The sequence below is a fragment of the Heliangelus exortis genome, chromosome 22, assembly GCF_036169615.1.
Source record: "Heliangelus exortis chromosome 22, bHelExo1.hap1, whole genome shotgun sequence".
Classification (NCBI taxonomy): Eukaryota; Metazoa; Chordata; class Aves; order Apodiformes; family Trochilidae; genus Heliangelus; species Heliangelus exortis.
Window position 1 is genome coordinate 3,128,876 of NC_092443.1, and position 27,268 is coordinate 3,156,143.

At 52.1% G+C, this 27,268-nt stretch overlaps 1 long non-coding RNA gene across 3 annotated transcripts; it reads right to left on the bottom strand.

Moving 5' to 3' along the window:
* Positions 1-7,014: 7,014 nt before the first annotated feature.
* LOC139806493 (uncharacterized) lies at positions 7,015-25,091 on the bottom strand. 3 transcript variants are annotated; one of them, XR_011730254.1, is made up of 5 exons: positions 24,308-25,091; positions 20,721-20,779; positions 18,762-18,911; positions 16,411-18,230; positions 7,015-7,389 (listed from the first exon to the last, which is right to left on the bottom strand). It is a non-coding gene; the product is annotated as an uncharacterized lncRNA (long non-coding RNA). The 3 variants fall into 3 exon arrangements; XR_011730252.1 differs by lacking the exon at positions 7,015-7,389 and having other exon boundaries at positions 16,387-18,230; XR_011730253.1 differs by lacking the exons at positions 7,015-7,389; positions 16,411-18,230 and having other exon boundaries at positions 18,600-18,911.
* Positions 25,092-27,268: the final 2,177 nt, after the last annotated feature.

Sequence of the window (27,268 nt, forward strand, 5' to 3'; positions counted from 1 at the left end):
CCATTAATTTATACAAAGATCGTGCTTGGTATATGAGTGTTCAGGTATCATGGGTGCTGGGTTTGAGTTGCTTTGGAAAGATACAGCTGTTAAAAAAAGGAAAGAAAAGAAAGTAGCAGCAGCCATAAACTGCCCCTTTGCAGGGAACAACTCCGGGCACCTTGCTCCTGATTTATTAAACAAAAAACCAGCAATGCTTTGCAGGCCTGAAATCCCACCTTCAGTTACAACAGGCATCTATTTATCAGGAGAAAAACTGAATATTTCTGCTATCACAAGATTATTGCCAGTGCTTGGATTTTTCCCCAACCTCCAGCTCGAATCCTCTGAGCTGAGGCTCTGGAACAGCAGCCGGAATGCTCTCCCTGACTCTCTGAGTCGGAGCCTCCTCCCCCTCCCACCTCTTCCCTCCCAATAAACAATTTTGCATATATTTAAACCTCCTTCCTCTGGTTTCCCCAAACCTCTCCGCCCTCCTCAGCCGAGAAATTACAAAAATCCGTCATTTCTCTCTTTTTCCCTTGCACCTCCATCTATCAGCCTTGCCGAGGCAGTCTCCTCGAATGCAGAGGGGAGCAGGAGATGGGCAGCAGTAATGGGAATGTGCTCCTGACTGTGCAAACCCACACAGAGAGTGAGGACAGGAGAGCCTGCATTTGCATACATATTAAAGGAGAGCAGTAAAAAATGCAGACGTGCAAACCATTTGGACATGGCTCGCCTCGGCGATGCACCCTGCAAGGGAATCAATCTTCTGCCTTCTTAAAGGGAAAAAAAACAAAAAAAAAACACCAAAAAAAAAAAAAACCCAGTTAGGGAGCAAAAAGCAAAGCCAGGGAGATGTCTGCCAGCAAACACGGTCAAGGTTGTGAGACAATCTGACCTTCTGCCTTCACTGGTGAGCAGCTGCTCTGCAAAGGCTGGGGTGTAGGAGGGGGAGAGCCCAGGGGGAGTTTCCACCTCTCACTGGTGCCTCTGGTCCTTCCCACCATCAGAGCTGGTGGGATCCCATCCCCAGGCAGCCTGAGCTGGAGGAAGATGTTCTCACATCACCAATCCCTCCCTCAGGTGGGAGAGAGCTCCCTAAAGCATCCTGAGCTGGGCTCCAGGGATGAAATAAGTGACACCTGGATGTGCTGAAGAAACCCAACCTCTGTATCCCAGCATCTTCACCAACTGAACAGTGAGCATTGTGTTACTTTGGCCCACAAGCTCCAGAAAGCAAAGAATAAACCTGGGGAGCATGAGTCCCCAGAATGGCTTTGCTCCAAAGTTTTTGGGATTTTTTGCTGGCCTCGTGGAGCTCCTCATCCACCCTACCAGGCCCCATCTGACTGCACCACGCAGCTCACAACAACAACGCTGCACCCACAAGCACCTCCCATGCCCTGGAAAGACCCAACCCAACCCTCACCTCCAGTTGTCCCAATGCCCTGGTTAAGGACATTCCCAAAATAGGATGTTACACCCACCCCAAGTTCAGTGCAGGGGAGTTTATGGAGCTGAAGGAGCAGCTCATTCCTAGGGACAGATCTAACGAGGCCAATCAGAGGCAAACCTACTGATTTCAAAGCCTGCAGGTTCAGATGCAGAAAAAGTGCAAAATCAGGGAATTTTCTATTGCCACTCAAAGAGCCACAAAGATAAAAGCAATATTCTGGAGTGAAGATACCATGAATATTTCTCATCTGCACTTACGAGGGATATTTGGGACCAGCGGCTTGATTCTGCCTTAGCCTTGTTCAAATGAGATCATTTGCATTCCCTGCTGCCTGCAAACACCCTGCAAACAGATTTCCTTGTGTCAGGTTTCACTTCCCAACCACAGCACTCAAAACCACCAAGGTGGAGAGCAAAGGTGGGACCAGGCCCAGGCAGCAATGGGTCCAGTGTGGACACCTTGATTTGTGTAAAGGTCCTGCAAGGAGGGACCCAAGGATGCATCAGCAGCTCCTGGTTTCCATCACATCCTCCCAGTTTTTCCTTGCATTGCTCCCTTCTGGAAAGCCAGGAACCTGCTGTCCATCCCTGCAGGTCCAAAGCTGCAGACAGAGGACGGGCTGGACCTCCCCAAGTGCTGTGTCCTGTTAGTGCAGGCACCAACTCCTCCTCCTCCTCCTTCTCCTCCTCCTCCTCCTCCTGACCTTCTTTCTCCTCCCTTCTCCAGTTTTCCCCTGCTATGGTCAGATCTAACCCTTCTCCATGTTTCTGTGCCTGTCTCACCCCCACCTTTAGCCCAAAGGACACCAAGATGCTGCCAGCACCACCTGCCTGGCTCTGGGCTTCCAATCCCAAACCTTTCCCCTAGAAACATCACTTTTTCCAGGTCCATCCAACCTGGGCCACTGAGGCAGCATTTCACTGCCTTCTGCTTCCCTCCAAGTCCCTCCAAAAAAGGCAGTCCCAGGGTGGGAAGGCAAATGAAATGTTCTTCCCAGTGGCCTTTCCAATGGGGGTTCTCTGGTGTCTCGTAAGGGTTGAGTTCCCATGCAGCTGCTCAGTGCTTGCCTCTCTCCTCTTTACCCACCCACCCATTTTTCACAAGCCTTGTGGGAGCCATCCCAGAGCTCTGTCCTTCAGCCAAACCTAAATGAAACTCGTTGCTGGGTAAAAAACAACAAAAAAAAACAAAAAAAAACCAAGGGGAGGAGGGAAGCAATGGAGAGATAAAGAGAGCCACGGAGACCCAGGCTGGATCCTGGAGGCCCATTTCTCTTAAAGAAAGGGGAGGAGGAACAAAAAAACCAAAGTGAGACTACAGGGGCATCATGGACCAGCTGAGCTGTTGGTTTTCTTGTACCCCCCACAACCCCAGCCCCACAACCCCAGCCCCACAACCCCAGCCCCCAGCCTCAACTGCTGAGGATTTACACCAATAACCAGGGGAGGGTTGGCTCATCCCCACCCCAGTGTTTCTATGGAGCCCTGCACACCAGTGGCCCTGTTCCCAGCAGCAAGTGACAATTTGGAGACATTTGGGGCTGTTAATTATATTCTGATTCAATTTTTTTTCTTTTTTTCAATAAATGTTTGTGATTTTTCCCTGGGAAAGGGCAGTGGTGAGAATCTTGAAGGGGAAACCCGGGGATTTCCACCCAGGAACCAGGCCCCTGCCTTGAGAGAGAAAGATGAAGGCTAAAGAAGGTGGAGTTCAATAAAACACCAGTTTCAATAAAACACCCCAATAGCTGTCACTGGGCAAGTATAAATATATTAGTGTTGTGTTGATATTAGGCTCATATCAAAAGAGATTAATTTGATAATTGCCTGTGCTGAGAAAGAAAAAAAAATACAATCAAGTCTATTGCCAGTGGCATCTGAAACGCCTCCCTTGCTTAAATCAATTTCCTTTTTTAACTTAATTTGAATTAATAAGAAAGTTATGGGATAGCCATAATTCAAACCCACCCCCCCACCCCCCCCCACAAACACTTCTGATCTTATTTTGGCATCGTCCTTACAGCCCAGAGCAACCAAGGGCCAAGGACTTTATTTGTCACTTTGGGATAGTTTAAGAGGGACTAGAAAAAAGAAAAATTCTTTTGCTGAGAAACTTCTCCCCCAGCCACACTGTGTCACCTCCCACGGGTGCCACGTCCTCCCGCAGGACCCGTGTCCTCCCAGCAGGACTCAGCGCTGTCAAACTCACCCCACAAACGGCCCCAAATGACATTTTTCAAGAGGCCCCGTTATCTGAGACTACAAAATTAGCACCATAGAGCAGCCCTGGGCTGCAAGAGGGTTCCTGCCCACACATCAAAGGCAAAGCTCAGTCCTGCAGCCCCAGCAAAAGGGGTTGGGGTGGGGGGGATCCAGCAAAACCAGCAGCAGGCCCTGCCCCAGGCCCCACACTGACCCCCAAAAAGCTCCAAAGCAAACTAAAATTATTCCTGCCATTGGCCTAAATCAGGCAACCCCACACCCCATCCTCAGGAATATTCAAGATTTGTTGAGTCAATTTCAGTGACCAAGGCCCCGTCCTTCTGGCAAGGAGGGAACAGCCCTGAGAGGGAACCCGGAGCTCCTGGCTGCAGGATTTCTCCCAGTGTTCCCACTTGGAGACAAGTTTCTTTTGTTTGCTTTTCCCCAGTTATATAAGGGACATAAATTTTGGTGGCAGAGAAAAACTCCAGGCAATCTGCAGCTCCCTCCAAGGCTTCTCACAAGGTTTTGCCTTAAACACCACTGCTGTGCCTGCAATTTTCCACCTCCTGCCTGGGCCTACACTAAACCCTCTCCTCTGCCTGCCCAAAACACAGCTCCTCCCCAGCAGCTTTAACCCCAGGGGAGCAGCCAAAGCTTTTTGCCAGCCTCTCACCCCATGGCCAAGAGATGAGGCACAAACAAGCCCCAAAACCTCGGGCTGGTCCAAGGAGATGCCCAGAGATGCTCCGGTGCTGCCCGAGCATCTCGGTGAAGCTCAAGCTGCTCCTTGGCACCTCAGTTCTTCCACCCCTCAGCTTTTGCCCTCCCGATGGGTCCCTGATCCCAAATCCCATCACTCAGCGTTGGAGGAAGGAGCCAGGGGAGGGGAGGCCGTGCCGGGAAGGTTCTCAAAGAGCTGAGTTAGGGCTGGGTGCTCCGGGCTGGCCGGCGCCGCATTGCACACATACCAAAAAACCTCAGCCCAGCAGCCCCGGAAGGGGAATGAAGCAGCCAGCAAGAGCTCCCAGGCCAGCCAGGAAGCCTTAACCCCTTCCCTTCTACAGCTAAAAGGTTCTTCCAGAGCTGGGAGGCAGCAGGAGAAAGGAATCCACCCTAAGGCCAAGCAGCCTGCTTGCTGCATCCCTCCCTCCCTTAAAAAAAAAAAAAAAAAAAATAGAAAAAAAATATCCCAGCACTCCTCTAAAAAATCCCTGGGAATGCAGCACTCCTCTTCCCCTTCCCATGGTCCTGGGAGGCCAGGGACAATCCTGACCCCTGGCCAGAAGCCATCAGTGCTCCCAGAATCCAGCAGATCCGCAGGAGCCCTCCCTGGTGCCTGAGATACCCTCACACCCAGGCTCCATCCCTGGGAGACCCTTACCCTGGGAGATGGGTCCCATGGGGGTCCCATGGGGGTCCCAAGGACAGCCAGAGCTTGGCCAAGTTCATTCTGCACCCCAGAAATCAGCATTTTGGGTTTTCTCCATTCCCAGTGTGAAATGGTGGTGGTGGCCGGGAGGGTTTCTCATCAGCATCCCCAGGAGAAATCCCTGAGGCTCAGGTTTTCCTCTCAGGTCCATCAGGGGGTGTGAATCCCCCTGCAAAAACAGCACTTTGCACCCATCAAGAGCCAATTGACACCCTTAGGTGCCCCAGGGAAAACCAATCTGTCCCACCCTGAGCTGACTCCCAGCCCCTTTCTCATTTGGTTTCTCTTAAATCTCTTGTTCTCTCCCCCCTGGGAGCCCCCAGCCTCATGCAGGGCACAACCAGAGCATCTGTCCCCAAGAGCTGGGGCAGGAGGAGGTGGCTTGTCACCTCCAGACCCAGCACATCTGACAAAGCAGCACCCAAGTGTTACTGCAGCCCATGTGGACGGAATAAAAATGCCCCAGGCAAGGCTGTGCCACCCCACCTGGAAACCAGAGTGGTCTGAGCAGTCTCCAGACAGAGCTGCAATACCTTAAAAGTGACATTTATGGACCCAACGTGACAGCAAACACTTTTTCTTTATATATATAATTTTTTTTAAATTTTTTTTTTTTAAATATGAGTGGAAAAACCAAAGCCCAACCCCCAGCCCAGGCAGGATGACCGAAACCCAGGGCAGCTCTGGGGCAGGGGGTGTCAGGCTGCCCCAGGGCCACGTTGCCCTCCCAGTAAAGATCAGATCTCCCACACCAGTATTAGGCTCCAGTCGGTTCACTCCAGCACCAGTCTGATCAGATCAGGCCCAACAGGATTAACCACATAACACAGCAGCAGCCAAAGGCAGATTTGCCATTTAAAAGGAAACACACACACCAAAGTCTCTGCTAAAGAAACTGCCTCAGTTCAGAAGTTGCCTCCAAATGTAAGGTTTCTAAAATTAAGATTTCGTTACCTTTTGCAAAATAGAATTAGACCCTTCACAATAAATTAATAATCAAAGGCCCACGGAAATGTTTCCGTAAACTTTTTTTTTTTTTTTTTTTTTTTTTAATTCCAAAGGAAACCATTTGTTTAGAAGAAGCAACACGATGATAGAAAATGGGGCTGGATGGCAAAAATAACTTTGAACTATTCTAAACAACCATGGAGCTGAGTCATCTGTTTCAAAGTCCAAGTGGAGATATCCCAGTGATAGGGCCCATCGAAAAAGCTAAGGTGCAGAGCTAAAAGGGGAGGGGAGAAACAAAAACAAACAGTAAAAATAGTACAAATTCCTTCAGGTACTACTTGTGACAAAAGATGAAAGCTGGGATTTTCATCCTCTTTCCAGCATCCTGACTGCAGTGAAGCTCAGGGGTTCATTGTACCAACACCACTCACACGATGGTCCCTCAGGTGTAACTGAAGACTGGGGCTGAGTGCTCCTCCAAAAACACTCCAGGAAAAATAAAGACACCCTTTCCCCAGCTGGTAGCAGCCAGTGCAACCCCACGAAGAGCAGGGGAAGGAAAAACCAACCCCTGATCTCTCAGGCTTTTGTACTCCATCCTCTCACGTTACCAACTGTGTAAGTGGCTCTATGGATGGCAAGGTGCCACTGGCATAAATAAATTCCTATCTGGACAAAGGATCTGCCCACACGTCAGGATCTTCATTAAAAATGAGTCTGAAAGCACTTCCCCTCATTCTTTTGGTTCATTTCCACAAAAAAAAAAAAAAATAAAAAAAATTCAGCTCTGCGTCAAAGTTGCCAGGACGCCCAACAACCCAGGCCAGGACCAAGTGCTGGGTGCCTTGGGTCAAACCTGAGCTTTCCCCAGGCTTGTCAAGGAGTTTGAAGTGGTGGCACCTGATCCTGGTGCCCAGGTTGGATTAAGGATGGGAAGATCCAGAGCACAGCCCCGTGCTGGTGCAGCCATGGGAAGACCCCAGGGAAAAATGCAAAGGGCAGGCAAGGAGCTGGGGACACCTTGGGTGGGACAGCAAAGGCTCCACTGCTCCTTGCCAGGGGCACCCAGCAGTTGTGAGACACAAGTGCCACAAGCCACCAAGAATAAATAAGTTTGGTTATTTAAACACAAAGCTGCAGGCACAGCACCTCGACCTGATGGTTTCTTTGTGGGTGTTGCTGGAGGTGGTAACAACACTGGGAGGGTCCTCAGCATGGTGCTGACGGGTGTTCCTTTGGTGTGAGCAGAGCTGGAGCCTCCTCCACTTGTCCTCCCCCACTCCAGGGCACAATCCTGTGGCTGGGACTCCAGGGACCATTCGGTTCTCCCAGGATTTCACAAGCAGTTGCCAAAAGCAGGAACCCTGGAAGGAGGTGACAAAACGATGGTAAAGGCTGTGGGAACCAGTAGCTTGTTACAGCCAAGGGACAAGTGAGGGTGACAAACCTTTCCTGGTGTATGGTTGACAAAAACACATTGGAAAGCTGGTGGCCAGTCCTGCTGCCAGCACCTCCCTCTCCAAACCCTATCCCAAACTTCTCCTAATCCTAAAGATCCGACCGCCTTCAGTTCCACCTCGTGCTGCTGCAAAGAGGCTCCTGCTTTCTGCTTGCTGATGGGGAACCAACATCCAAAAAACCAAAAAGAACATGGATCAGAGGCAGGCAGGGCTTGCAGGCAGAGGCCACAGCTTTTATCAGGCCAACTGACAGAGCCAGAAAAACGATTTGGGGCACAACTGGCTTTCTTCAAGGTGTATCTTGCACGCAGGAGTAGCCTGTAGTTAAGACAAGGTGTTCCAGTTTTGTTTTTTTTTTCCTAGGCTGCACCCTGAGTTAAAAACACCACTGGCTGAAGGGCTGGAAAAAACAATGAGTTCAAACAGGAAAGCATCTAAGAGGGGGATTTCCAAAAAGGTGGGGAAGAAACCATCAAAGGAAGATTTCCAAAGAGCTCAGCGCGTGGGGTGCTGTTTGGGCAGGGAAAGTTTTCCAAGATCTGACTCCAGGACAATTTCAAGACAACGTTGGTGTCATGGAGCTGCCTTCAGCACAGGTCCAGGTGGCTCAGCTGGAGTTAAGAACAAAGCACAATGGCAGATCTGAACCTCAGGTCCCTTTTACACAACACTCTCATTGTAAAGTCCTCATAAAGCAGAATTTCCTTGAAGCCAACACAGATCTGTTTTAACTCTTTTTTTTTTTTTTTTTTTTTTCTTTCAGCAGATAAAGGCATGAAAAGGACTCAGCTCATGGGCAGCCAAGCCTTGAACCTTGATCACCAACAATTCAATCTTCCAGCTGCCAACAGCCAGGCAGAAAGAATTGGGGGTTTATCCCATGCTGGAACATGGGAGCACCTTCCACATCAGGTGTTACAACATCCCCCAAACTTTGCAGTGCTGCCTTTTGGGGTCCAGCACTGCCCAGTTTGGGGGTATGAGGGTTCCTTCCATTTTCCAAAAGAGCACAGCAGCAGAAGATGGGTTGTTCCATGACAAGTGCCATGTAGATTTTCCCAGTCTCATCCAGCAGACTGATCCCTTTCATGCCTAAACTACATCCTAGGTTGCCAGCAAACTCACAGCCTTTCCAGTTTCCAATGTTCTTGTCCTCTGGGTGTCCCAAGAAGTGAGGCAGCACTTATCTGTGTTTCACAGCTGGGTCACTAGAGGCAGAGAAACAAAGCCCCAGTTTCCTTCTGCAGAAACTCCTCAAAGGGCTGAGGACTGGGCACCTGAACCTGGGCTCAGAGCAAAGAACCAAACCCAGAATTCCAGGATCCAAGCCAAGAGCCCTGACTATTGGCAACCCTTCCCACATCCTGACCAGCTGAAATTGCTCTCCTAGGTTTCATTCAGACTTCATGCTCTGGACTGTCTCAGAGTCACAACAAAATTCATCCTTTGATGCCATTGGCACTTCCTCCATTGGTTGGTTTGAAGCTTAGGGCCAGAGCCTGGAACTGCATTCAGATGTTCATGGGAAGCCAGAAGAGCAGCTCGAGCTCCTGGTAACCTAAACTTTTGGGTCCTGCTCTGCTGCCCCTCCACACAGCTTCTACTTTCAGCTTCTGCTTCAAGGAACAGGAGCAGAATCACCTTGAGCCAAGGAACAGTGGGCAAAACTGTCCCCAAGCTGAAGGGGAGAAGGCAGCATTTTTGGAAACCAGTATTGCCTCATCATCACAACCAGCAAAGAGCCCAGGAACACTGAGATTCTCCAAACCACACCCCCAGTTCATGGCAGCGTGGTGACAACATCAGGCAGGGTGTCACAGTGGACTTCAAAGCCTCCTCTTTCCCCCTCCCATCCTCAGCTTGGCTCAGCTGCTCACACCTGCATCCCAAACCTCAGCAGCTCCAGAGGTTGTGCCGGCTGGGAATGAGAATGATGCTCCTGGCATCTCCATCCCCCCCTCTCCTCCCGTCACCAAACCCCCCCCCCAGCTGCCCCTGCCTGACCTGGGGATGATGGGCAGGGGCACAGCAAAGTCTCTGGGGGGTAAGCAGGTAGCTTGGAGACCAAGAGCATGGAGAAGCATGGACAGGAGCTCTGTCTGGCGTGGGTTTGGTTCCTCTGTGTGTTTTTCACTGGACCCCTTCTGCACTCAGGGTGTTTGACCCCACAAACACACACTGAGGGCCCCTTTTTTGCTCTAATCTGAAGAATTTCAGCACTGAATGGTGCCTGCAGGGTTCTGCACACAGAGCTCAGGCTTTTGGCTCTCAACAAAATATCCACCCCCTGCCCATGGCCCCTTTCCTGGCTCTCCAAGCCAGCAGCCACGGAGCAGCAGAGTTGGGATTTCACCTGCACCCATTGCCCAACCCTGCAGCATCCCCTAGGACAGGTCCCTTTGCCCCTATTCCTTCGAGCCAACTCAAAGGATGCTTGGGAAGGAAGCTCAGGGACCACAAAAACCCCTCAGCTCCTCTCTCTGAATTCCCAAACAAGGGAGGAGACCCACACACGACAAACTTGCTCCCAAAGCATCTCCCTCCTCCAGGAGCTGGGGGGGCAGGGGCAGCAGGACCCTCGGTGCCACGAAGTGACAGACACAGGAGTAACATGTGGCAGAGTCACAGCAGCTCGATTAATTTCCGTTAATTTCCTGCAGTTCTGTCTTAGTTTTCCAGCAGATTCGGGACTTAAAGGTTAAAGCATAACCTTGTCTCAGTAGCTTGCTATTCGCTCCATGCAAATGTCTACCTACAGCCTGGTAATTACATGCATTTCCACAGAGCCAATCCGCCGTCAGCCTGACAGATACTGATCTTCCCGTTTTATTTTTAGCTCTGTGCTTCCCCCTCTAGATGCAAAAAAAAATTCTGTTTGTTCCATCTTTTGCTGCAGCCTCTTTTTTTCCCCGGCTCACCAGGCAGCTCCCGGAGCAGCCGGGGCTGGAGCAGGGAGCAGGGCAGGAGGTTGGGCTCCTGAGTGGACTCCTAGATCGGGTGCTCAGCAGGGTGAAAAAAGGGACAGGCAGGTCCTTTGGGGCCACCCAGGGATTCTGTCATCTCTGGGAAACTCAAGTGAGACAGAAAGAGCCACTCACTCCTTAGCAGGGGAGCTGGGACTTCTCCAGGTTGCACCCATCCAGCCAGGTCCCAAAAGAGAGAAAAGGGGCCAAATCTAGCAAATTTCAGTGGTTCTGCAAGTCCAGAACTTGTCATCTGGCATGGCCTGGTTCCCAGGTGGGGCCACCCAAAAAGAGGAGGCAGTGGAAGGCAGGACAGCCACACAGAGACCAAGCTCAGCTGATGCTTCCAACCCATCCAGTGGGCACGCGTGAGGCTGCAGTGTGCATGGCCAAGATGCTGCTCTGATGGCTTCTGGGAGGCAATCCAGGGGTCCAAACCACCAGAAATTTGTATCCCCCAAAAGTTTAGCCCCTGTGGAGCAGCCCAAAAGGCTCTGCTGGAAATCATGAGACTTGGAAGAAACCAGGGTCGGGTTGGTTTTTGCCTTTCCTTTTGGAAGGAGCCTGAGAGCAGGGATGGGTTGGGCTTGGAGGAGTGAGGTCTCTGTGCCTCTCTTCCTCCCACCCCTCAAATGCATATTTTAGATTTAAACCAGAAGAGCTTCACACAAACTTCAGTCACGTGGTGGAGAATAAAAAAAAAGCCACTGAGCCTCAGAAGTGCCCAGGATGGGGACAAACTCCCCATGGGCAACGCTGGCTCTGGGTCACTGGGTACAGCTCAGGGACATTCAGGGAGGGAAGGAGAAGGAAGAAGGAAACCTGCATGCAGGGAAGCCACAGCATAAAATGCATTAAACAAAGAGGGGAAGAGGAAGAAGAGGAGCAGGGATGGAATAAAGTTGAGGGAAGGGTTGAGTGTGGCAATTGCAACCCCTGTGACACCCCAGTAAAAGTTACAGAGCTGGGATGCAGCTCCCCAACCTTACAAAGACTTCTCTAGGGCTCCCCCCTGCACTGGCAACCCCAGCTCCAGCCCCATGGGGATCATGATTATGTCTCATGCCCCAGAGAAAAGGTTGCTTGTCTTGCTCTACTTCTAAGGATCCTCACAATGATATTAAAAAAAATATAATCAAGAAATTATCCCTCCTTGGTTTTCCTTTTCCAGGGGAATCTCTTCAACCTCACCAGTTCTCCTCTTTGAAATTTTTTGGTAGCAAATGAAGCACTCAGCACTCAGAAGCAGCTTATCCAGCAGCCTTCAAACCTTTTCAGCAGGTGGGTTTAGGCAGTCAGGAGGAAGGAGGTTTTTATGGAGATCTGGGCTCCACTCTCCCAGTTTTCCCCTCCCACAAGAAAGCTCAACCCAGCACATGGCCAGGGGAGCAGAAGCCACCCCAGTGACTGGAGCAGGCACTGGATGGGACCTCAGGAGGAGGGGAAGGGAATCATCCCCCATCCCAGAGCTGGGAGAGCCAAGGAATGGAGATGCAGATATTTACTTCACAGCCCAGAGGGTGGGAATGAAGCTCAGATCCCAAATCCCACCCTTCTGCACCAAAATAAACCAACCAACCAACCTGCCTCCCATCCAGGAGGAGTTGGGGAACTCCAAGGGAGCTTTTCCACCCTCCACACAGATGCAAAGCCTGGCTGAGCTCCACCAGAACCAGTTCCTCCCATGCCAAACAATTTAGCCAAAGGAATCCAAGGCAAGCAAGGAGAAAAGGCTGGTGCAAAGCTGCCCCTTCCCCACGTTCCTGCAAAGCATCTTTCAGTCCAAGAGCTTCCCATAATTGTCTGGTAAACAATTCAAACCTGGCACTGCCAACCTCTCACTTGAGAGTCTCTTTCTTGCTGCTGGCTCCTTTGGTTGGTTGTTTTTATTTTTATTTTTTTTTTTATTTTTTTAACCACTATTCAGTCTCTATTCTCCTTTGTGCAATTCAATCATATTCCCACCTTAGCTTGGAATTTTAAAGGCTCAGCACCCCCAAGCCTCTCTCCTTGCATTCACACCCTTCTTTTATAGAGAATGATGAGGGGCTCTGCCACACATCACTGAGCCCAGGACTGCACCCACACCCCAGACACCCCTGCAAAGCACCCAGCACCTCAACTCTTCCAACCTCTCCTCCCACACTTCTCCCTCAGGCTCTGTGTCACTCCAGTGCTTTCCTCCAAACCCCTTCCCACTGGGATTACACTCAGATGGCCCAGGTTTGGGCACTGGAAACCAGTGCTGTGAGTACAATGAGATAGAAAGAACCAGGGTAGCATCTCCAGGGCTGCCTGACACAAGGCCACAGCATTTGTTGCCCCCCAAAAAAAAAAAAATTTAAAAAAATCAAACATCAGATCTTGCACTTACACAAGGTCTGCACAAGAGAAGGTTTCAGCCTTTCTGTGATCACCCAGCTTCAGACCTGGGTCCTTACCAAACCCATTTTGACCAGTGCTTACACTGCACTCACCAGTCCTCTGGTGACCTTTACTCCAAGTCTTCCAACTCTTCAGCTGTTCTGGAAGAAGCTCTTTCCCTCAGAATCTCTGCTCCACTTGCCATTTTGGAGGTTGTAGGGTCCTTTCTGCCCTCTTACAGCTTCCCAGGTCTTCTCTGTACTTTTTTCCTCCTTGGTTTCTCTGTCTTCCTCCCATCTGACCGAGCTCACCAAGATCTCTGGGCTGTGAACACCAACATGGACCACACTGAGCAAAACCCCAGCAGGCAGGATGTGACCTCCTAAATGAAGCTGGAGCTGAGTCAGAACCTTGGATGGGTGCTGGGTGCTCCCCATCACTCAGTCTGCACTCTCACAGCATCTTCCTTCCATCCAGGGATCTCCAGGGGATGTCCCAAACCCCCCACATCCCAGCAGGGATCCAAAGGGAGCCCTTTCCTCTGGCTTCAGCTGCCACTGCCTTCATTCCCCTCTTCTTCTTGGCCTCTCTATTCCCTCATGGGCTGCTTTTCTAGTTAGGAGCCCCTGATTGGATCTGACAAGGTCTCCTAATTGTCTCCACTGATTTTACCAGGGCCTGATTTTAAAAGCAGCTCAGTAACTCAGGCACTTCAATATCATTGCTGAATTCAGCTCCCTCATTTATTAATGGGCCTACTTTTTGCTCTTCTCCCCTGATATGTTTGCAAAATCCCTTTTTATTTCTCCTATCCCCCTTGGCTAACATTAACAAGCAAAAACTCAGTAATATTTGATATTATATGTGTATAAATAAAAGCAGGAAAAGATCTTATTCACTCCTGTTATAGCTACTAAAGCAGGCCTAGGGCTCTGGAATAGCAGCTTTACTGCATATGTTAAATATCTGCATTACTTTATAAAGGTGCAGAGTTGGAATTTTATTGGTTATTTTGGGTTATTTACCTTATAAAGTAACATGGGCATCAAAAACCACAAAAAGAGGGTATTTAATACTTTCTCCTTACGTCTCCATCTCCAGAAACTGAAGGAACAGAACCCACAAACCCCAACCCCCTGGTGCTAAATGATCTTTCTTTGCTGAGAGGTGGGGAGGATGGGGGAGAGGGGGGACCAGCAGCTATCCTGGCACCAATGGCACTGCACAGGAGGAATCTGGACAGGCAATTTGCAAGCAGCAATCTCAGTCTGCTTTTCCAGCCCTGATGACAGCTGGCGAGTGCAAAGCATCACTTGGCTGGCTGGAAAGAGGTTTTGGGGTGCCCCTTCCTCCCAGCCCAAACCCAGAGGTGACAGAGAAGAAAGGAAATGCAAAAAAAAAAACAAAACACCAAACCAACCAAGCTAAAACACAAAAAAACCCCCCAGAGAAGCAGTTTCCAAGAGGGAATTTTCCATCTTTGACTTCTCAACCACTGTTCAAAATTGTAATAATGAGAACCATGACCAAAACCCCCACTTCTAAAAGTCTTTAAAAGAATGAAAATAACCTGGATAAGTCAGCACAGCCCTGATGAGAGGCCAAGCTTCCTAACTCTGGACTTCTATTTATCTGCCTTTCCATCATTGCCTCAAAGACTGCACAATCTGGGCACCCAGAACCTGGTTCCAGGTCCCTGCAGGGAGAAGATGAGTGGTAAAACACAGGAGGAGCTCAGAGGAGCTGCTCTGGGGTCCTGTACCCAGGTATCAGCTTTACATCTCCTTCAGGTCCTGAGGCAAAGGAGTTCTCAGGGGATCAGCAATGGGGCTGGGTGAGCCCAGCTTTAGGTGACTGCATTTTGGGGCTGGATGCCCCAAGCAGAAATTCACAGCATTTCCCTCTCTTATTTAAAGCTGGGGAGAAAAAAAAAAATTTAAAATATTCAAGAGAAGAAAATAGAGCAATACTTGAGCCTCAGCAGGGCAAGGCTGAGCCCACAGCCCAAGACTTGCTGCCCTGACACCTTGTGAGCCATCACCCTATTTATTTGCTGCCTTTCCCTCCTTTCTTAGTGGGTGCTGCCCTTCCACCTGCTGCTGCAATCAAAACAAGGGAAAAAATGCCAAGGGAGAAGCCAAAAAAGAGGCACATGGGGCCCAACAGCTGCCTCAGTTTCCCCATGTCCCTGGGGGGAGGCGAAGGGACAAGAGAGCAGCTGACATGGGGTGGCCAAATTCCTTCCAGGGGAGTGAAGATGGGATGGGATGGGATGGGATGGGATGGGATGGGATGGGATGGGATGGGATGGGATGGGATGGGATGGGGGAGGAAAGATGCTCAGACCCCATCTCTTCCAGGTACCCAGTGGCCGGGCAGCACAGCTGAGGGGTAAAATCCTGCCCAGCACCACAGCAAAGGGCAATTTGGGACCACTCAGGTCACACACACCCCCCCCAGCAGGGCTGATGTGCCAGGTGACAACATTTACCCCTAACTTCACCCCAGCAAACACTCCCCCCCACTTTTCCAAGGCACAAAACCCCAAGCTTTCCTCAGCGCCCTCCACCAGGCTCCCTTCTTCAAATGCAAAACTTCCCCCTTTACCACCTGTTTTTAAACTCAGGTCCAAGCAAGGGCTGAGATCCTATTTCTTTTTTTCTTTTTTTTCCTGGGGGTTGTGATTTTAGGCAGCAGGCAGGGAGGCACCTGCAGCCCCAGAGCCCCATCCCGGGCTGCCCGCAGATCACAGGCAGAGGGGAGGGAGGGAGGGCAGAGATTCCCCTTGCAAAGTCTGTCCTGTGCTGTCTAATAACACAAGGTGTCATTGTATACCCAAATCAGTGCCTGGAGCTTTATTTATAACAACTGAAACACAAAACCCAGCAGGCCAGAAACAGCAAAGGGAGAGCGAGAGACCCGGGGAGGGCAGGGAAGCAGCTGGGTGAAAATCTCCCGATTTAGCAGGATTTTTGCCTTGAGATTTTTTTCAAGATGGATTGAGGCCGGGGCGGGGAACGGACGCGGGGGGCCAGGGGAGGAGGAAAGAGAGATGAAAGGCAGGGAAGAGGGAGCTGGCAGAGCAGCGATGCCTCCCCGGCTGCAGCCCCGGGGATGGGACCGTCCCCAGCACAGAGCCCTGCGGGGTGCGATGGGTGCTTCGCTCCCAGCCCCCCCTCCAGCACCAAAGAGGGGTGGATGGAGGCTCCACCTCCTCTGGGACTCTGTTTTTCTTACAGCTACTCCTTTTTAAAGGCTGCTTGGGGGTTTTTTGGGTTTGTTTTTTTTTTTTTTTTTAGCCAGCTTCTCATCCCAAGAAGAGCTTCGCAGCTCGGCAGCTGGCTCCGCTGGATTCCCTTTAGCACTGGAGTAGGTTGGGCCTCCAAAACTTGTCAGGAGGCACCCAAAGAGACTCGCCCAGCCCACCGGGCAGCAGTCCCAGCCTTTTTTATCCCTGGGCACAGCTCCTACCAAACCTGATGCCGGCGGCTCGCAGGACCCCACGCCTGGGAGCTGCTGAGCACCCTGAACTCCGGGTGAACTCGGTGGGTGCAGAGGCGACTCAGCAGCAGCGAAAGGTCCCAACCTTGCACTTTACGGCGTGGGGAGCTGTGCTCTCCTCGGGTGGGTCCCGATCTTATCAACACCGCTGCCACCCCGGGCAGCTCCTTCAGCTGCTCCCCTCTGCCGGAGGCTCCACGGTGCCGGTGGAACAGCTCTTGGGGCTCTCCTCCTGGGCAGCTTTGCCTAAACCCCCCTTTTTCCCAGAAGCTGGAAGGAAAAGGTTGCCAGACTTGGTACTGATGAGTCTGAGGTGGGAGCATTCGCGTCCCCTTCCTCTGACTCAGGCGAGGAGGTGGCAGCGGGAGGGAAATAATCAACAGCTGGAGGGGGTAAAGGGGGAGGCAACGTCTGCAAGAGCTGGGAGTGGGGATGCCGTTTGGTGTTCACCTCCCCTGAAGACAGATATTTAAATCTCCAGGTGCAAAAGCCACCGAAAGTTCAGGCTGAGTCAGAGCTCCAAAATTTGACCGACTTAAAGGCAAGAGGACAGGCCCAGCAAGAGATAAAGCACCCAGGGCTGCTCGGCTCCAGCTTTGCTGCTGCTGAAGGCTGGGGGAGCCAAACCCTGCTCCCTGCAAACAAACCAGAGCCAAGCTACAAAAGCAAACTCACAGCCCATAAATAAAAACGCTCCCCTTAACTTGACCAGGACTTTAAAATCTCCCTTTCCTCCCACTCCATCCCCAAATATTGGTCCCAGACATTTTTTAGCTCTTAATTTGCAGAGGGAAAAACACCAAACCCCCAGGGCGCAGGGGGGTTCGTGTTCCTTTTGCTTAACAAACCTTCCCCCAGCTGCACCCGCAGCCCTCGGCCCCCCAAAGCCTACCTGCAGGATTCCATTTGCAAAACTGTTGCCCAGGAAATGTGCAACTAAAATCTGTGAAATAAGCATGCCTGGAATCAGACGTTCTCAGTGTAGTTAAAACGACCGTGCCTTGAAATCTGCCTCTGCCTTTAGCCACGCTGCCACGGATGGAGCTGGGAAACAAAACCCTCAGCTTGTTCCACATCCAGGCCTCAGCACTGGGATTCTTGTTCTCTGCAAGCAGGGAGCCCAAACTCCTTCCCCCTGAAGGCTTTAGGAGTGTGGCAGCTGGAAAAATCGGGGCCCAACACCACCCAGTCAGCCTGAGGGCTCCAAGAGCAGGGTTTTGCTTGTGCAAGGATAAATAAAACTGTCTCCAAGCTGATGAAATAGAGAACCCAGACACTGGGGTTTCCCATCCCTTCCACCACATGTCCCTCTTCACAAGGGGCAGAGCCAGTGGGGACAACATGAGCCCAAGATTCCCAGGATTGGGACCCCAGGAAACATCCACCAAGGTCTGTCTGGTGGAGGATGGAACCTTCAGGGCCAGCAAACCACGTCAGGCCCATGTAAAACATCAAGGGGGTGAAACTTGGGTCCCTTCAACCCACACAAGGGCTACAGACATCATCACTGATTATTCCAGAAAAGAACTCAGGAAGCCTGAGCCCCACTGGAAATTTCTAACAGGTTATTTCAGAAGGGTTTGTCCTATGCAGTGGGAGACAGGATTTTTCTTGTAAGATTTTTGTGGATAGGAAACCATCTCTCCTTGCCCTCTCTGAGCTCACCATTCCAACCTCACACCCCTCTAGAGTAGACCAAAGGACTCAGCCTTCCCAACTTGCCTTTTTTTTTCCCAGCAGCAAAGATTTTACTCCATTTGCCTTTCCTGGGGAGACCCAGCTGCACAGGAGGATGGGCAGCAGAACCCCCACAGCTCCACTGCACCCCCAACCACTCTCCCAGTGCCTCCAGAACGGGTGGGAGAATGAAGGGTTGGAAGCCTCAGCTGCTTCCCAGGTTTCCCAGAGTACCTCCACCTCCAAGGAAACACCAGGAGATCCAGAGGGCGTTGCCTCCCCCAGACAATGAGGTTGTGTTCCAACCACGACCTCGAGGAATCGGATTAATTACGGCGATGTCGAGCATGACTTCATCTACAGGGACAAGTCTTGTTTGACATCCCTGCCAGCTGATTACAGGGCTGGAAGAAGAGAGAAACCTGCAGGGTCCCTCCCCAAGCTGGTTTCCCAGCTCAGGTTCAGCAGCAGGGTGTGGGGAGAAAAAGCCTGGGTGAAAGCAAAGCAAAACCTTACAGCAGAGCATCCCCTTGAGCAGGAAGGGAGAAGCTGTGTTGGAGCTCAAGGGGATGGTCAGGTGGGAAGCCAGGAATTCCCAGCAAACAACTGCCAGGTTTCATGGAGCATTTAAGCAGGGGATGACTTTAAAACTGTTGGTTTAACACAGGGATCAGGAGGGCTCCTCAGGGAAAGGCAACAGGTCTCATGTGTGAAACTGTGTGTTCCCCAGTCTGATCCATGAGCGTGGAAATATCTGATATTATTTCTCACCTGCTGATGGGTCCTGACCTTGGGAGAATTACAGAGTTGGTCCCAGAGTCACAGGTTGGAACGAGGTCTCCCCAAAGGGTCAGCATCTCCTTTCCCAACCATCCTCCTGCACCACCTCCTCCCACCAGGCAAGGCTCTGCCTCAAGTCGTCTGTAACAATGAGAAAAGAAAAAAAAAAACCAAAACACCACCAAGCTGATCTTTGAGGCCAAAAAAAGGGTTTTGAAGCAAAGGGGAAGGGGAGGGGGTGGGAAAGGAATCTGAAGTTGCATCACTTGGAAATACCCAAGTGCTCTGGAGATGTATGTACATGTTCAGCTTCTTACTGTTTCTCCAAGAACTGATTTGGGAGCAGCAAAGTGACACCAAAAGGAGCCCAATCACATTTGCCTCAAGCAAACACAAAACCAGCCCTGAATTTAAGCCAAAATATCCCAAGTGCAAACTATCCCCTTCCTTGGAGCTAGGGCACTTTGGGGCTTCAGAGCTCCAGGAGGAGGAGTGGGGTGAGAGAGGTTTGAAATATAAATCAATCAAGAGCTCCTGCCCTTTGGCTGGGCTCAGAACCAATTCAGAGATGTTCTCCATGGTATTTCAAACATTTCTCAGAACATGGAACTAAAACGAGGTTTTGTTTCCATCAACAGAAGTGACCATGGCTCCTTTGTGACAAGGAAAAAAAGATTGGAGGGTAAAGCCTTATATTTTCAGTACAACTTTTGTTCTTTCAGAATAAGGGGCTACTTCCCAGGTAGCTTTCCTGCAGACAGAAGAGCTGAACCCAGCTCTGAGGGGTTCCTCCTGCTGCCCACAGAGCCTCCCTGAAACCCAAGGAAAGCACAGGGGTGGTGTGGGAGGTGTGATCCTCTCCAGGGGATGGGATGCCCTCCAGTTTCTATGTCAAGCCAGGACACAGCTCTTTTGGGGGACCAGCCTGGGTCCTGCTCAGCCAGGGACACACGAGCTGGACCAGGAGCAGACATAGAATCATAGAATCATAGAATCATAGAATCATAGAATCACAGAATCACAGAATGGGCTGGGTTGGAAGGGACCTCAGAGCTCATCAAGTCCAACCCTTGATCCACTCCCCCCGTGGTTCCCAGCCCATGGCACTGAGTGCCACATCCAGGCTCTTTTGAAATATCTCCAGGGATGGAGAATCCACCCCTTCCCTGGGCAGCCCATTCCAATGGCTGAGCACCCTCTCAGTAAAGAAATTCTTTCTAATGTCCAACCTAAACCTCCCCTGGCACAACTTGAGACCTCTTGTGCCCTCTTGTCTTGCTGAGAGTTGCCTGGGAAAAGAGCCCAACCCCCCCCTGGCTCCAACCTCCTTTCAGGGAGTTGGAGAGAGTGATGAGGTCTCCCCTGAGCCTCCTCTTCTCCAGCCTCAACACCCCCAGCTCCCTCAGCCTCTCCTCATAGGATCTGTGCTGGATCCCTTCACCAGCCCAGTTGCCTCCTTTGGACCTGCTCCAGCACCTCAATCTCCTTCCTGAGCTGAGGGGCCCAGAACTGGACACAGGACTCAAGCTGTGGCCTCCCCAGGGCTGAGTACATGGCACTTCCCACCCAGCCCCAGGGATGCCAAAAGCTTTGCTCACTGCCCCAGTGCCTGCCATCCCCTCCTCCCAGCCAGACCCAGCTCTCCTGAGGTTCCCTTCTGCAAAGTGTAAGGCAGGAGGAGGAGGAGAAACGAGCAGAAAGAGACAAAACTCAGGGCCTGATGCTCCATTTCCAAAAGCTGTCGTGAGCCTCCCATCCAGACTGGGAGTGGTTGGGATTGATGCCTGCAGGAAGAGGATCCTCACTGGGGTTCTTCCCTCTCCCTGAAGCATCCCCCAAGCCCCTTGCTCCCACGCAGCCCCTGGCCAGCTGCCCAGCCCTGCTCCTGCCTGCACAGAATGGTGTTCACCAGGTGGCTCGGGTGTGCGTGCCAAGCAGCTCCCAGCTCACCTGCTGTGACTTGTAGAGGGGGAGCCACATCTGCCCTTTCTTGTCTGGCTTCAACCTGCCTGGGGAGAAGGGAGAAAAGGGATTGGGGAAGGGTAAACACAGCTCAGGCAGCTGCAAGTCCCAGCAACCGAAGGCTTGGGGTGGTTCAGAGAGCTGGGGGCCTGCAGACACCTCGTCCTCTGCCTCCCCACCACATCTCTGCTGATGGTTGTGGTCTGGGAATTGCCAGGGGAGGAAGGTGCTGGCTGCTGGGGCCATCACTAGCCCAGCAGAGGTGGTCTGTGCTGCAGGGCCTGGGGGCAATTCCTGCCTCTTGCTCTGCTTCACCACCTCCCTGCAAAGACTGATCCCACCCAAGATGAGCGAGGCAGAGCTGCAGGTCCTGCACCAGCAAAGCATCCAGCACTGCTGCAGCCTCCCCACAGACACCTCCAAGGCACCCCCTGCAGAAACACAGCTCCCTCAGCATTACTCTGGGACCACACCAGCTCCATCAGCTTCTCTGCTCAACAACTTTTGCCACTAAGATATCCCAGGATCAGCAGCTCCCTCACCCTTGGCAGGAGAAAAAGAGACAAAGCTCAACCAGGCAGAAGCTCATTTCTGCCTTTGCTTCCATCAGCCTCCCCCCAAAAATCATGATGAATCAAGAAAAATGAGACTATTTTGATCCCAAAATTTGTTGAATGCTTTTGGTACACAAGCTGATGACTCTTGACCAGCTTTTCTTACCCAATGCCCAGTGCTGTCACAGACACCACCTCCAGATGCTCTGATGGGACATGGGGACTCCCAAGACAGAGCTGAACCCCACTGAACCCCAGTCCAGGGTTTGCAGAGGGAAAAGCTGAGGACCCACAGGTGCTGAGTCCTCATCCAACAGCAGACACAGATGCACCTAAGGCAGAGAGAGACTTTCCATCTGCAACCACACCACTGAAGAAGCATCCTCAACCTTGCCAAGATCTGGGAACCTGCCCAGCCAACCAGTCCAGGGTATCCTGCCTGGGTGAATCAGGTCTCAGCCCAATAAGGAGACCCAGTGGAGGGCAGGAATGCAAGGGGAAAGGGCTGGACAGGGCAGGGAAGGGCAGCAACTCCCTCAAAACTAGGCCACAGCTTGGGAAAAGTCATGCAACATCTCCCCAGCCACCACCACCTCTCCCCTCTGCAGGGAGGGCAAGGCTGGCCCTGTGTGGATGACATTTGCCACCCATGCTGTCCCTGTCACCCCTGTCCCTACGTACAGCACAGGCAGGGCCAGGCAGTGCTGCTTTGGGCACCAAAAATCTCTGCTGCAAGCCCAGGGGTCTCATTCTCATCCTCCAAACCTTCTCCACCCCAGAGGCTGAGGGCTCCAGACAGTGCACAACTCCTGGTGCTGTTTCCAGGCTTTTCAGTGATTTTTTTTCCTGCAGCTTTCCAGCCCTGCAGATAACCAGAACCCTGCAAATCCTTCCCCTCTCTGCCTGCCCTCTCCCCTTGGAGCCAGGGCCAGCTGTAACCCATTGCAACCCCTCATCTGATGGAGCTGGAGTGCTCAGAGCTGCCCCAGGGAGATGGCAGAGCCAGTCTGACTGGCTCAGGGCTCACCCAGAGCAGCCTTCCTCACCTGGGAAGCACTGGGAGGAGACCTGTGCTCCCAGTTACCTTCCAAGCAGGTCAGGATGAGGGCCCTTCATCACCCAAGCCTTTGGTCTAATTATTTTCATTCCTTGTCCCCACACCCTGCCCATAACAGCAGGGATCAGGATGTCTATTACAGCAAACACATTTCAGAGGCCCTGCCCTGGCTGCCAGGAGTTTAGAGGAGGCAAAGCAGCCAAGCTGGAAAAGAGAAGGATTTGCAAGTCCAGCCTGTGAGGTTGAACCCAATTTCGTAGGCACCAGATGGATTTGGGGCAGACAAGAGGAAGGTCCCCAAGCAGACACCCAGCTGGGTTTTTACCCCCTGCCAACCCTGAGCTTGGTGCTCACATCCACCAGGAGCTGCCAGCACAGCCCCTGCAGCCAGGTGGTGATGGGGAAAAACTCTGCCAAAAACCAAGTTCCCTTGGTTCCCAGTGCCACCATCCCTCAGTGGGGTGAGGGCTTCAACATGCCCTGAATTTTGTAGCTTAACCAATAGGATAAGGATAAATGGGCACGGGGAGGAACCCTGTGTGGATAGGGAAATCTCCTCCTCCTCCTCCTCCTCATCATCATCATCATCATCACCTTAATGGATTGAATGAGAGGGAAGAAGGGCTGGGAGAAAACAACGTGGGGAGAAGAGTCAGGCTCTGGCAACAGTTAAAACTTCCATGTGTGCAGATCCCTGAATCTTCAGAGAAGCTACAACAAATGTCACCTTCATGCGAGCACCAGAACTGCAATTTTCTCACAATCCTTTATTCCCCTCCACCCCCTTTTTTTTTTTTTTTTTTTTTTTTTATTCCTGGTTGAAGCCTGTTCAGGGGATAACCTGCTGGGGGCATCCCAGCAGACTCCAGGTTTCTCTCCTGGGTTGCTTCTCTTTGTCCTGCCCTCTGCCTCTCCCTCACACACCAACTCCCTGTCAAGTTTCTGGCTGATCCAGAGGGAGACGTCGGGTCCTGCCAGCTCCAGCATCCAACTGCTCTTCCCGGGCCCGGGAGCTGCGGTAACCATAGAAACCGCATCCACCGCGCAGGCTCCGTTTTGGGGAAAGGAGGGGGGGAATAGGATGCTCAGACACAGGCACAGGTAGGGACCAGGCAAGGCTCCACCAAAACGACTCCAAACCGTGCTCAGGTTGGAGAGAGGGGTGAGGTGGAGGGATTGAGGTGTTTTTTTCCCAAAAAAACCTGGCAGGGTGGGCTGGGAGCAGCACCAGGAGGGGTTTCATCTCCAGGCTGAGGGCTGGCTGGCCCCTGGCAGAGCTGCCAGTGAATTTTCCAGCACGGGGGAGGTGGGAGAGGGAACTGGGAGGATTCTGCTGCAAAGCTTCGTCTTGGGCTGTCCTGAGTTTTGTCGAGATGGGCACCCAGGGCTCCTTCACCTAATCCTTCAGTGCTTTTTGCACCATATAAAGAGGCCAAATCCTGTTTCTGGCTGTGCTGGGGAAGAGTCTTCATGTTGGTGGTGCTGGCAGCAACACCCCTGCCTCCCCAGGCAAGCTTTGGAGGGGCCCAGTTTGTCAAGGAGCTGATGGACAGGAATTTCACCCCTTCCCAAGGCAGACACAACCCCTGCTCCCACCAGCAAGGCTCAAACCACGGCCACCTCCACACCCACCTCACCTCCAGCCCTCAAATCCACACGTGGCTATGGAAAAGGCAGAATTTTTGGAGTCACTGGGCTCAGCAGATGCTCGGTGGCTACAAGAGCCAGGCAGCACCCAGCTCAGCTCCAGGCAAGGGGCTGGGAGGGGGAATGGTGAGGGAGGAGGGGGAAGAGCTGTCTGCAGACACCCAGAAACACCCCACGGGGCAGGAGGTGGCTCTGGCAGCCACGAAGGAGCCCAGGACCAGTGAGGACAGCACATGGAGATGGGCAAACACCTCCTATTTGAAGGTTTCACCTTCACCAGCTGCTGCCAGCAGCATCTCCCCATCCCTCTCACTCACCACGGATCAGGGCTTTTGGGAGCTCACCACGGGGTTTTCCTCCTCTCTGTCCCTTGTCCCCCTTGCCCAGGCATCACAGCAGCTGCAGGATGAGCCTCTGGCTCCTTGATGGAGGTGTCTGGATCACGAGGAAGAGTAAGCACCTCCGGGAAGGTGTGGGGATAAAAATACCAGCAGTCCTGCCCTTTTAACAGCAAAAAAAACAAATAAAAAATAAGTTCACACAACTTCCAGGCTCCCTCCTTCCTTTCCCCCTTCCAAGCCATAAATACTCCACAAAATCCCCACTGCCAAACAAGCTGCAGCCTCCAGACAGAGAGGTCCAAGCCTCCAAATGGCCACCAGGTGCCTATTTTGGGGTTGTAACTCAGCCAGGGTGGAACAAGAGGGCTCAGCTGTCCTCCCCAGCCCCAGCCCACAGCCGGGCTGGCCCAGGCTCACCCTCAGCTCCAGTCCCTCAATGGTCCCATTGTTTGGGGCTGGGAGCTGGGCTGGGGCAGCCTGTCTGGCTCCCTGACATCTGGGAGGGCATGGGGCTGAAGGGGCCTCCAGCATGGTGGGGGGATGAGGAAGAGGAGGGGGCTGCATCCCAATGAGCAGAGCAGGGGTAGGGTCTCCTCCATCCTCAGGGTTGGAAAGGGAAGAGGTGGTTCCCTCTTCCTTGCGTCGCTTCTGGGGGATTTTTTGGGGGGAGGAGGTGGGGGATGTGGTGAAGTGAGACACAAGGAATTGAGCTTTCCTCTCCCACGTGGCTCAGCATCTCCCCGTTGCCCTGGCTGGCTCCCCTTGTGCCAAACTGGGGGTGGCACCAATCCCACGGGTCTCCAAAAGACACCAAGGGATTGCAGGGCAGGGACAAACCCTCTGAGCAGCCCAAGCAGAGCCAAGTGCATCAGGGCAGTCACATTCCAGCAGATCCCAAAGCTGCAGGAGGTACCAGCCCACCACAGAGCCTTCCCACAGCTCAGTGCTGCCCAAAAAAAGAAAAAAATCAGAGCCCTGGACCCAGAGCTCTGAGAGGCTCCAGCACCCTCTGCCCAGCCCGTGGCTTCCAGACACACAGACACCTCCACCAGGAGCCAAAATTTTCCAGAAGGAAAAGGTCAAGGTCGATATTTCTTTTCAAACTCTCAGGAGTTTCCTCCTGAAAGATGTAAGAGAAGGGCTGGAAAAAAAAAATAAAAATCCCTTCCTTGTGCAGCATGAGGGCAGCATCCTCAGCAAGCTTCAAACACCACCCAAGAAAAAACACTAAAGAGACTAAAGATGCCCCAAAAGCAGCCCAAGGCATCTCTGTACCATTGTTCTTTCTGGGCCAGAAGGGATGAAAATGCACTGGGAGTAGCAGTGGGACATCTCTTTTAAGACCAAGGGGACACACAAGGGACTGTGTCCTCTAGAGTGGCACATGGCAGAGCCTTGCTCTGTCCCTGGGGTAATTCCTGCAGCATCCCACTCAGGAACAGCAATCCAGCCACAGCAGCAGCCAGGAAAATCCTCTATCAGCACCAGCATGGTCCAAAGGGTGAGCCCACAAACATCCCTGTATCCAATCCCCTGTTTCAGACCCCAGGTTGAGTGGCAGGGGATGCTGATCAATAGGAGATGTGCCTGCTTTTTTTTTTTTTTTTTTTTTTTTTGCACAGCTTTTTTTCTCTCTCCTGAATGAGAAGAGCTTTCCTGGCAGGCACAGTAGCCCACGCAGAGGAACAGCTTGCTGCCTGCACTCCAAACAGAGCAGCCCAAGCTTTGCTTCCCTCACTGCTGCAGAAAATAAATGTTCTGGGGGTTCGAGTTGTCCTGGTGCAAGGCTGGGCAGACCCGAGCAGGAACCAGCAAAGCAAAGGTTGGGTTGGGTTTGCTCTCCAACAAACACCCGTGGGGGCAGGGAGGCCCAGACTTGTGCTGCTTTGTTGGAGGAGATGGGATTCGACCCCTTCCCAGGAATTCCCCAGCTTTGCAAACAGCATCTGCAGCTCTCCTGCTGCCCACACAGAGGGTCTGTCCACACAGAGGGGCTCTGACTCCTAAAACCCAAATGAAAAATGCAGCCAAGCATCCCCCAAACCAGCTACAGCTGACACACAGCTCCCCAAAACCAGGGAGAGGGGCAGCAGGGACCTCACAGAATGTCCTAGGAGCAGGCTCAGGGGAGAAGAAAACCCCATCCCCACAGCACCATGAAGGCTGAGTGGTTCTCTGTCTCCTCTCATGCTTCCTTGCACCATAAGCCAGTCTTTTCACATCTGTTCCCTGCTTTGGAAGAGTCTCTGTGACAGATTAAAGGAAAAAGCTAAGGAAAAAAAAAAAAAAATCCAACTGGACCATCTCCTTCTGAGGAAAACCTTCCATCCCCCTGTGCCACACATCTGCAGCTTTCAGGAAGATCTCTCAACAATTGGATCCTTCTCTTGTATTCACCTCCTATGGTTTGGGCTGCCAGGGTCCCACCTCTCAGCTCAAGGGCTCCAACCAAATGACCAAATGCTGCTGGAGGTCTGGAGAGCCCTGTGCTGGGCTTTGCAAAATCCAGGGATGCTTCTGGGAAGCAAGATTTGCAGCCTGGGCTGCCCAAAGCCCAAAGCAGCAGCAGGAGAGGAGCCTCCTGCCCAAACCCCTCTGGTTGCCTCTTCCCCTGTAAAGCTCTGGATGCTCAAACCATCCCAGGAGGTTTTTTTGGGGTTTTTTCTTGCTGTTATTGAACCCAAGCATCCAGGAAAGTGAGGTTTAGCAGCAGCAAGCTGCATGAAGCTATTTCTGTGCTGTCTTGCCCAAACAGCCTGGTAGCAATGTCACCTCCAGCAGGCAGGACACAGCAAGGACCCTGTGCCAGGTCCCTGCTCCGAGAGCTCCAGCAGATGATTCACTGGAGAACTATTCCAGCCAGGGTCTCCCTGTCCAGAGGGAATACCCAGTGATCTGATCTCTCAGACACTCTATTTTACTCAGCATTTAACACTG